The 10,314-nt window shown below is 38.2% G+C and overlaps 1 pseudogene; it reads right to left on the bottom strand.

The window, feature by feature from the left end:
* Positions 1 to 329: 329 nt before the first annotated feature.
* On the bottom strand, positions 330 to 443 carry LOC136389883 (small nucleolar RNA SNORA38; annotated as a pseudogene).
* Between the last annotated feature and the right edge of the window lie 9,871 nt (positions 444 to 10,314).

Below are 10,314 nucleotides of genomic sequence, written 5' to 3'. Positions count from 1 at the left end.
TGAAATGATCTCCGCCACCCTCTATTGTACAGTATCTAAGGGAGGCAAGTGAGATTTCTCTTCTCTACTAGGTTTGAAGGTAAACCAGTGCACTGTCCCAGATGCACATGGAAAAATCAAGCCCAGTTGTTTCTTCCACTGAGATCACCGAATATGGAAACAGCATTAGAGTCTCTGCACAAACACCATACTTTGAGAAACATAATGTATTATACTAGATTTAAGTTTCATTATAAGATTCTTCCATGCCCACCAATTTATTTTCATTAAGCTTCCTCTCAGTTTCATTTATCTATTTTTTTATGTATTTATTTATTTATTTATTTTTTCTATGTGGGATGGTTGATCTTGAGCCTGAGCGGAGCAAGCTAGCTCCAGACCTCTCAAGTCCACATTTCTTTGCCTCCAATTCTTACATGTCTCTCAGTTTCATTTAAAGGGGTAAAAATTAACTCCAATAGGTAACTGTGGTGCCACTAGAGAAACCAGCTTTTGGACAAATAAAAAGGTCTGGAGAGAGGCAATTATTTGACCTTCTGGGAATAAAGTGGTCTTTATCTTCCACCTATATTCCTCACATCTGGCTTTCTAAACAACCCCACATTTTTAGAATAGATACATAAATCTTCCAATGATAATAAATGACAATAAATAAAAAAATGGTTGCTCAAAAAAAAAAAAAAGAAAAAGAAAAAAGAAAAAGACCTTGAGACATGGTCAAGGTCAAGGCTCTGGAAAGGGAGAATAGATAAAAGAAATGCAACACCATGAAGAAAGGAAGACTCCTACAGAAAATCACGGAAACTGATCAAACAGGGCAGAAGGATGAGAGCTAATCTTATTGATTTCCTGATGTGAACCTGGCACTACAGCAGTCATTTTGCATGTGCAACCCCTGACGTAATAACACAAACCACCATCAGTAAAGAGGTTATTGTGTCCCAGGAACTAAATTAATAGTTTTACATACCTTAACTCACGGAATTCCCCATACAGCTCTCTTGCATATGAGCAAACAATTTAGAGAGTGTAAGTGCCTGTCCAAGGCTGTACAAAGAGTAAAGATGCAGGCAGGATTTTCTCTCAGGTCTCTGAACCCAAAGTAGATTGGTATTTCTGTCTTCCTATGTGGCCCAGAGGCAGAGTATCATGTAAGAGATGAACCCTAAAAGTAGTGGAAACCATCAAAAATTCATGATCAATTCTTTACAACAAGCAATGTGTACATCAACATGGATAACATTATTCTACAGTTTTTGTGGAAAGTGGCAAAAATGGCATCTTTATGCCTATTTTATCGGGCACGTGAACTCTAACCCTCCCAATCAACCACAATCCTGGTTGCTTCCTGAAGGACCTCAGTTTTGAGTCATCCCTAGTACACTTAGTTTGGAATTATACTAAGCTGTCACACTTTCTCACCCTACTTGTTACCCACAGCATGCATTTGCAAGATGTCTGGCCAAGATTTGGGGTACAACTTGTGAATGTAGAATAGGTTTGTTTTTCTCTCTGAGTCAATTTTTCTGGTTTCTATGGGGAAAAAGCCCATGCTTTTGGCCTTATTAGCACCACACCAACTGAGCTCACTGACCCAGATAAACATTGTCTGTCTAACATGTACTTTGGAATAATAAATATACAAAGTTATAGACCCATGTTCTCAATTCTTGGTATTCATTGAGAGAATCAGAGAATAGGATAACCCCCAATACCAAAAGCCTCAGACTTCCTCAAAACATCATTCCTATTTGTCTTTTTCTCTGTATCCTCTCTTTTCTGTGGCTTAAGACTAATGATGCTTTGGTTAAGCTAAGGTTAAAATCAGTTTGGCATTTTCTGCCCACACAGCAAATAATAGCAAGGAACTAATCCTGGGAGTGTGCTGTGCAGAGGGAGAAGCTGGCTCAGAAACTCAGCGGTTACCTGGGAAGTGGGAAATGTCCATGCTGATCATTAAAAGGCAACCAGAGATCACTGGGATCACAAAAAAAAATTCTTTTTCTGTCCAACGCAGGTCAAGAAGGACAAGAAGACAAGAGTTCACACCATAGGGAAAAAGAAGAGAGAAGAGCAAATTACATTAAAATGCAGATGCTGTGGTAGCAACAAGGAGTGAATTCTCAGTGAGAACAGCATGGGGTCAATCTTCTTCAAAAAAAAATCCCTCTACTTTTATAAAGGTACTATAAACATTATTATTTTTTTTGCCTGACCAGGCAGTGGTGCAGTGGATAGACAGTCAGCCTGGGACGCATAGGACCCAAGTTTGAAACCCCGAGGTCATCAGCTTGAGCGTGGTGTTGATGGCTTGATTGTAGGATCATAGACATGACCCCATGGTCACTGGCTTGAGCCTAAAAGTTGCTGGCTTGAGCCCAAGATCACTGGCTTGAGCAAGGGGTCACTGGCTTGGCTTGGGCTCCCCCATCAAGGCACATATGAGGAAGCAATCAATGTACAACTAAAGTGCTGCAAAAAAGAATTGATGCTTCTCATCTCTCTCCCTTACTGTCTATCCGTCCCTATCTGTCCCTCTCTCTGACTCTCTCGCTAAAAAACAACAACAACAACAACAACAAAATACAATATTTTTTCTCAGTCTAACTTATTCATCTGGGAGTATAAAAAATGTCATTTTTCTTCTGGCATTATTAGACATAAGAATTGTCAACTTAAGAAAAGTTAGAATGCTTCTAATTAACCTGGTTTGTTCATCATTCATGGCACTGTGCTGCCAAGACTTTAATGTTGTCCTGTGTTGAAACCATTAAAGTTACAGGAATAATGCAAGGAATTAAAAATGTAACACATAATACATAGATAATGTATCATAGAGTTGAAACCTATATAAGTTTATTAACCAGTGTCATCTCAATAAATTTAATAAAAAGAAAAACTTTAAAAATGTAAAGAGTGCCACAAAAACTGGTCTGCTTCCATCGGAATGTTTTTGTGTGTGGCTTGGAGAACCACTGAGGATACGTTTATGGCGAGGCCATTTCATAATAGAAGAAATGTGTTTCTTTTTGATAAGAAATGAGTGATGTGAAAGCTAAACTTAATTTGTGTTTTTAAGCTTAGAATACTAAAATGCATTAAAAAAATTATGGAAAGAGTAAATCATTAGAACTATCAGAACTGCTCAGTGTGTGAGACCTCAAAGGTCCAATTGCCATTAGCTAAGATGCATTTAAATAGTCACTTCTCGTTTAATGTAAATTCTGGTGTAGTGACACTTCAGCAGGTAGAATACCACAAGATGTGGCTCTATGACTGTTGTATTGCTAATCATAAAGCAGCTAGGAAGCACATAGATAACAAAAAAAGGTACTTTGTCTTGGCAAATTTGTGTGAAACTAATCTCAGATGAAAGTATTGTTTCCTTTCTTCTGCTGACTTTGGGTTGCCTTTGTTCTTCTTTTTTTCAGCCAACTAAATGGGAGGTGATTTTGCAAACAACAGCTCCAATAAGGGTTTAATATACAAAATATATAAAGAACTCACAAAGCTCAGCAACAAATAAGCAAACCGTCCTACTAAAAAATGGGGAGAATCCCTGGCCGAGAGCGGTAGAGCGTCAGCCGGGTGTGCGGGGGACCCTGGTTCGATTCCCAGCCAGGGCACATAGGAGAAGCGCCCATTTGCTTCTCCACCACCCCCCCCCCTCCTTCCTCTCTGTCTCTCTCTTCCCCTCCCGCAGCCAAGGCTCCATTGGAGCAAAGATGGCCCGGGCGCTGGGGATGGCTCCTTGGCCTCTGCCCCAGGCGCTAGAGTGGCTCTGGTCGCAGCAGAGCGACGCCCCGGAGGGGCAGAGCATCGCCCCCTAGTGGGCAGAGTGTCGCCCCTGGTGGGCATGCCCCCCTGGTGGGCATGCCGGGTGGATCCCGGTCGGGCGCATGCGGGAGTCTGTCTGACTGTCTCTCCCCGTTTCCAGCTTCAGAAAAATACAAAAAAAAAAAAAAGGGGGGGGGGAGAGGACCTGAACAGACACTTCTCCCATGAGGACATACAGATGGCCAACAGGTATATGAAAAGATGCTCATCTTCCCTAACTATTCAAGAAATGCAAACCAAAACTACAATGAGATAGCACATCACACCTGTTAGATTAGCTGTTATCAACAAGGCACATAATAACAAGTGTTGGAGAGACTGTGGAGAAAAAGGAACCCTCATTCACTGCTGGTGGGAATGCAAATTAGTACAACCATTATGAAAGTGTGGTGGTTCCTTAAAAGATTAAGAATATAATTATCATATGACCCAGCGATCCCTCCACTGGGCATCTACCCCCAAAACTAAAAAACATCTGTATGTAAAGACACATGCACCTGCATGTTCATCACAGCATTATTTACAGTGGCCAAGACATGTAAACAACCAAAGTGTCCCTCGATAGAGGATTGGATAAGGAAGAAGTGGTACATATATACAGTGGAATGCTACTCAGCCATAAGAAATGATGTCATAGTGACCTTATGACAATGTGGGTGGACCTTGAAAACATTGTACTGAGTGAAATAAGTAAATCAGAAAAGCTAAGAACTGTATGATTTCACACATAGGTGGTATATAAAACTGAGACTCATGGACAGAGATAAAAGTCAAGTGGTTACCAGGGGAAAGGGGACATGAGGGAGAGGGTAGGGGAAAAGTTATAAAGAGGGACAAATATAAGGTGACGTAAAATGATTTGACTTTGAGTGATGGGTATACAACATAAGCAACAGTTCAAATGCTATAGAAATGTTTACTTGAAACCTATGTACTCTTATTGATCAATGTCACCTTGTTAAAGTTAATTTTCTAAATAAAATTTAAAAAAGAAAAAAGAAAAATAAATAAATGCCTACCAAAAATAAAAAAGTATTATAGCCCACTACTACAGAGACATCAAAGGTTTTAAAATGCTGAGCACAGCACTCTCTTCCCCTTAGTACACTAAGCCCTTCTTGATTTAAAATAACTTGACCAGCAAGTTTTTGTGTTTCCAGGCATGTCTTTACTTTTGTTAGGCTTATAGGTTTTAAAAGATCTCATCTCTGCACACTTAGTGGCCAGAGGCAATATTTGTTGTCACTCAAGGAAGTCTTTATGAAGGGCAACCAGAAATGACTGGCAAGAAACTATAAGACAAGAGGTGGTGTTACCGCTTTTGTTTGTTTTTCTATTCTGGTGACTTCTTCCAAATGATTGTCACCTTTACCCAGAGATCTCTGAAAGGACTGGAATGGAGTACTGGGCAGTGCTTAATCTCAAAACTCTGAGCTAAACCATGTGAGTTTCTGCACTATGGGTACAGTGTGAAGTGTACTTTTTTTCACTGTAGATGTCATGTAACAGCTTCTACCATGTGCACAGGTAACTGGATGAAACACCCTCTTCTAACTATCTGCTGGCAATGCAACAGCCACATCCTCCGCACACCAAAGATGCGGAGCGCATACAGGTGAGGAGAAAGAGAAGGTTAAATTGGCTAAAAGAATATATTCTATCACAAGCAAGCAAACTGCAGACTCCCAGTATTCCTGAGCTTCCAAGGCCACTTCTCCGTGTGGTAGACCCTGATTGTTGGGACATGGAGGGGTAGGGAAAAGACAATCTCCCTCAACTCCTAGGTGCAAATATTCCTGTAGCCTGGTGAGAAAGTCTGACCCTTTACCCTGTGGTAAGACATGGCTGGCAATATCAGCAGATGAGGGCTCAAAGCCCTTATTAATAAGCTAATGTTTAAAGAAGTAGTCATGTAATAGTTTGAAGGACAGTTTAAGAGTTTAATATATGTATCAAGTAGGTTTGAATTTGGCATTTACAAAATACTTGATGAGCAATGGGATGATGAATGAAATTGGAGATGATCACTCTTATGTAACATAAAGTTCAGTTGTAGGCATGTCTGGACTGGTGTGATTGCTCAAAGAGTTTATAAAATACCTGGGCTGCTTCTAACTTCCTTTTATCTTTTTGGTTGCAAGATGGCTATCTGAATTTATGAGACACCATATGTGTACCTCACTATAGAGGAGGAATGACAAAGGGCAAAAGATTAGGGGTGAAAAAAGTCTTTTTGTAAAATTTTACCTTTTTATTTGAGCAGAAAAGCCTTTCTTAGGGACTTATGCCTACATCTTCCTGGTCAGGATAATGTCGCAGCATTATGTCGCCTCTAGTGGGAAGAGAAGCTGACAAAGAATTTAGCTAACATCTCTCATCTAAATCATAGAAGAAGAGGAAGGCTAGAGGGTGGCAATGGTTGTTGAGTGAGAGAAGCACATAAAAGAACGGGACTCCAAATTGAGGATATTAACATCAAGGACCACCTATGTGTAACCCATACAATGACAAAGAAAGACAAAATAGAAACTGATTAACCCCAAGGAGATCTGATGGTTATGGTTTATTTGCAGCAGATATATCAGCACATGTATATATTGTTTTATAAGTGGGTTACTAATCAACAGCAAGATATTATGAAGGTGATCTAAGAAGATCTTTTTTTATATTTCCTTTTTGTAAATAGATACATTCTCCCCTCCATAATTTATTTATGCTTGTTCATCCCCCCTTTTTTTCCTCATAATCAAACATGCCATCCTAAATATAATATACATAGCACCATACTTTGAGTTCTCCATAAAGCACTATTAAGTTTCTAGGGCAATCAAAGTTCCTCTTTGAACATGCTTCACATGCAGTGCTTGTAGATGAGTGAAGTTTTTCTGGAAATCTACACCAGCATCATTGATCCAGGCACTTAAAATCTTGGGCTGTATTATATTTGTAAGGGTAAAGTGTATCTCATCACAGAGCTGGATGCAGAAATACAAAGTCCACTAAGACAGGGTATACTGGCAGATGCTAGGAATTGAATGGACATACTCACTAGAGTGAAGCAAGCCCCGTGCTGTATAGAGGAAGAGGCAGATTCAATTATCACTTACAGGCTATTTGAGGATTCCAGTCCAGCATTCCACAGAGCAGAAGTTCTCACAGTAGTTCTCAAAATGTGAGTCCTGCCCAAATAGATAGATAGCATCAGCAACTCCTGGATATTGTCAGAAATGCAAACTTAGTCCTATGTCTTAGGGTTGGAGCTTAAAGGAGAACTCCGGACTCAGCAATACGTTTAGCAAGGGCTAAGTGATTTTTCATTTCTGATATGAGCAGAAGATGATAAAAGGAATTTGGGCAAAAATCTTGAGACTTGGTGTCACAGACTAAGCCAAAGCTAATTATTTTATAAGGAGCACAGGTTAGAGAACAATTGTTATCAATAGTGACTTGCAGGCATTTCCCATGACCATGGGATAAAATCTCCTTATTTCCCCTAAGACAATCCTGGCAGAATACTAGAACGATCCTGGGTAGTTTTATTAGAAAGCAAGGCCAACTAAATCAGAATTTCTGAGGGAGGTTCACAGGATTTGATAACTTTAGGAAGCTCCACAAGAGGTTGAAATGTGGCGCCAAGGTTGTAAACCTCCACCCTAGGAGTCTGTAGGTGAGAATTAATAACTTAAGTTTGGGGTTATGGAGAAAGCACATTAGGAGCTAATTGACTACAGTTTTCTCATATATAAATTGGAGACAATAATAGTACCTACTCGATATTTGCCAGAGACAATGTATAGAGAACACTTAGAAAAGTTTCTAGCACAACACACATAAGGTTTGTCTATCCTTCTTATAATAACATAAGTTCCAAAAGAATGAGGACTCTTGGTGACACTGTCCCTAAAACCAAGTACATTATAATACACACAGCCAACAAAGAATACATATTTGTAATAAATAGATGGCTATTTCAACTTCCAGGATTGAAAATAAAAGTTTAAGTGTATTCCTAACCTTCCATTATCACAGAGGATAGACTGGAGAAAGCTGAGTTAAAAGCCAGCTTTTTGTGATTCTTAAAAACTTTCTGCCTGGAACTGCACTGACAATGCAGAAGCCTCAGATGGATATTATGTACTTGAGATGTGGCTAGTCCAATTTGAAATGTACTGGAAGTCAAAAACACAAAAAAGATTTCGGAGGCTTAGTATGAAAAAAAAATGTAAAATATCTGATTAATAATGTTTACATTATTATATTTTAAATAATATATTTGGACATTGGATTAAATGATCTACATTGTTAAAAGTTAATTTCTCCTTCTTTTAAAAAATGTACTAGAAAAAATTTAAATTACATATATAGCTTGTAACTTTGACTCATCTTGTATTTTTAATGGACAGTGTTGGTCTAGAAGTGAACAGTACTACAAGGTTTCTGTTTTATTTATGACTATGACAAAGGGAACAATTATTAGGAAGACAACAAAATCAGCAAGGCTCTGATATGTCAAGTTAGACTGGCCCAGATTTAACAATAAGCCAATTATAAGGAAAGTGCAAGCAAAGGTGACACTTAAACTGAGAAGGTGGGTTTTATGAAGTCAGTCATCTAAGCCTAACCTGAACCCTTACTCCGACAATGGGTTTTATCTGCCCTAAGTTTCGTGCCTACATATCTATGTATGTACTATCCATTCCATGACTTTGGCAAGGAATTACTAACTGCGTATTGTTTCTCTGAAACATCTACATCAACACTGTCACTTTAACAGCTGTGTTTCTTCATCTGTTTATAACCATAGTAATATTCTTCATGAAATTTGCTTTTCACTATCTAAAGATTTTTGCTAAATGAAATTTTGCCAACGCATTACATGTATTGCTATATTATCAACAAAAACTTTCCCCTTCTGCCTAAGAGCATAAAGTGCCAGGAACTTTTTAAATTGGATCACTGATAAAGATGTGTGTGTGTTGTGTGTGTATGTGTGTGCGCGTGTGCCTTGCACACTGCACAAAATCTGCAAAATAATGTAGTGTATTATCTGACTCATTTTTTTGAACTTGTACTTATCATTAAAGATTGCAGGTTTTAAAATTAGTATTAAATTAATTGAGTGAAGGAACTGACCACATGCTTTTAAAATCACAGCATGTTAAAACACTGATGAAAATAAATTTGAAAATTCATTATGGAAAGGAAAGGCTACTTACTTCTCTCCTCCTTTTTACTTTGTAGGTAACAGAAAATGAAACAAAGTGTTAAAAACAATGCTCAGTAGTGGCAAAGGGAGGCAACATATCATTATCCATCTGCAGTAGAATTATCATTCAGGAAGACTTCCATAATGAGGCATATATCCATCTCTCTGTTCATTCTATTCATGGACAAGAAAGCTTATGAATTCTTAAGTACTTGAAACTTGCTGTCAAAGATCTTTTTCGATTAAGCAAATAACTTGATGTGCTTTGAAATACAAGTGATGAACTTGGGGAAATTTTTATTTCTCAAACGCAAAATAGAAACCTATGCTTTTCAACTAAAAAGTAGAATGAGATAACTTCATGGCCTTATATCGCACACAATATATTGATTAATCTATTCCTGAATCAGCTGTACTTCCTTAGAGGACCTTGTTCAGTTTTAGTTGTATATTCCTGACCATTCCATCTCTGTTTCCTCTAAGAAATGTGGATTTTCTGCCAACTTGAAGATAACTTTAGAACAGTTGGACATAGCCGGTAGAAGAGAGAGAAGTCAGAATCCATGTGAGAAATAATGAGGGACTAAGCTTGTCGGTGAGGCAGGGGAAAGGGACAGTCTATCATTAAGAAGAAAATATAACTGCTTTCTGTTTTTACTAATATGACAGACTGGGTACTCTTTAAAAAGCCTACTGCAGAAGATAACTAATAATCTGGGCAAAATGTTTTTTAAATGTTAAGATCGAATTTTAGTAAAAAGCTGAGGTGGCCAAAAAAACTTTAAAAGGTGGGGATCAACAGAGACCAAAAAATGAAGGGAAAGAAGGAACTCTTGGAGGTGAGCCAGTGCCTAAGCCACTCTGGGGCTCTCTGCCAAGTCCTAGAGACCTTGAGTGTTAGTTTTAATGGCTACAGCATGTGTGAGAGACATAATGTATAGAACCAGAGAAAAATAGGGCATCTAACAGAACTCCCCTACAAACAACTGGGGCCCAAAAAGGCTATATACGCTCAGTGTCTGGGTGCCCAGCAGAAAAAGAACAATATTAAAAAGGAATTAAGTTCAAATTTAGAGATGCAACTAAGACTTAAATTATTTTTTAATTAGTCAATAAATATGAATAATTAGATTAAAATGAATACATTTCTGGAGAAATATAATTTACCAATCTTATACCAAAAGAAAAATTTTCATACAACAATTAAAAATTAGAATCAGGAGTTCAAAATCTTCCTAATATAAAACAATAGTATCCCATAAGTTTGTGGG

The sequence above is a fragment of the Saccopteryx leptura genome, chromosome 1 (assembly GCF_036850995.1).
Source record: "Saccopteryx leptura isolate mSacLep1 chromosome 1, mSacLep1_pri_phased_curated, whole genome shotgun sequence".
In the NCBI taxonomy this organism is placed as follows: Eukaryota; Metazoa; Chordata; class Mammalia; order Chiroptera; family Emballonuridae; genus Saccopteryx; species Saccopteryx leptura.
The sequence above is the reverse complement of the archived record's forward strand: the minus strand, read 5'-3'. Positions and strand labels throughout refer to the sequence as shown.